Raw genomic sequence first — 1,098 nt, 5'->3', positions numbered from 1 at the left:
TGCAATTCCAAAGCATTCAGTAGGGAATCAGGCCCTGCCCCACAAAGTCGGGCTGGGGTCTTTTTCCGTTAACTTACACTCCTGCGTTCCCCCGCCTCCTGGGACAGAGCTGAGAGCCCTTGGCTGTCACTCAGGTGACTGCAGTTGTGTCCTGTCAGGGCCCTGGGTCTCCCTGTCTCTAGACTTGCCTCTTGATCCCTCTCTCCAGGACGTGGCCAGACAGGGCACAGAGGAGGGAGAGGCTCCGGACAGGATGGAGCTGACAGCAGCTGCCCGCCTCGTCTGAACAAGTCGCAGGGATGGGGGCGTTGGAGGTCTGGGGGCAGATGGGTGGTGAAATTTCATGCCAGACTCATTGAGTTTGAGGGCTGTGAGAGATGCTAAGAAATTTACAAGTGGACAGGGAGGGAAGGAGCCACCGAACCTTCCAGGAAGATGAAAGAGAGCCGGGGAGGAGGTGGGGGGCGGTAGCAGGGCCCAGCATAATAGTGAACATTTACACAGTGCTTTGTACGTGCCAGGCATTGTCAGAGGAATTATTCTCTCATTGCAACCCAATGAGGTAAGCGCTCTCGTCATTCCCCATTAGGTGAGGGCAAGGAGGCACGGAGAGATTGGGTAGGCTGCCCAAAGTGATCCAGCTAGTGAGTCGTGGGGCCGGATTGGAGCACAAGAAACGTCCCTCTAGCTGCAACCGTGAGCGTGGGAAACAGGAGCTAGAGCCCCGCGCGGGGAGCGGGATGCTCAAATCCCAGTTACGTCCCACCCACAAGGCGCCTCTCCATCCTCGAGAGGACAACCCGCCCAAGGCAGGAGCGCCCTCTCCCGGAGAAGGCTCGCCCGGACGCCTCCTCCGCCCACACAGCTAGCAGAGGCGACGTGAGCGGGGGGGCCACCGAGAGCCAGGCCGCGCTAGCCCGCGCCCCGCCCCTTCCCCAAGGCCGGCCTCCTGGGTGGTGCCACAGCGCGCGTGCAGCGGCAGCCCAATGGGGGCGCGGGGAGGGTGGGAGGGGCTGGGGGCGGGCACAGGCAGGGGGGCGGGACGGGCGCAGCGCTTTGGGTGTGATTGGCAGCTGGGTCAGCCGGTGAGCCTGGGGC

Source organism: Prionailurus viverrinus, unplaced genomic scaffold, assembly GCF_022837055.1.
Source record: "Prionailurus viverrinus isolate Anna unplaced genomic scaffold, UM_Priviv_1.0 scaffold_49, whole genome shotgun sequence".
NCBI classification, from domain to species: Eukaryota; Metazoa; Chordata; class Mammalia; order Carnivora; family Felidae; genus Prionailurus; species Prionailurus viverrinus.
This window is presented reverse-complemented; position numbering follows the sequence as displayed.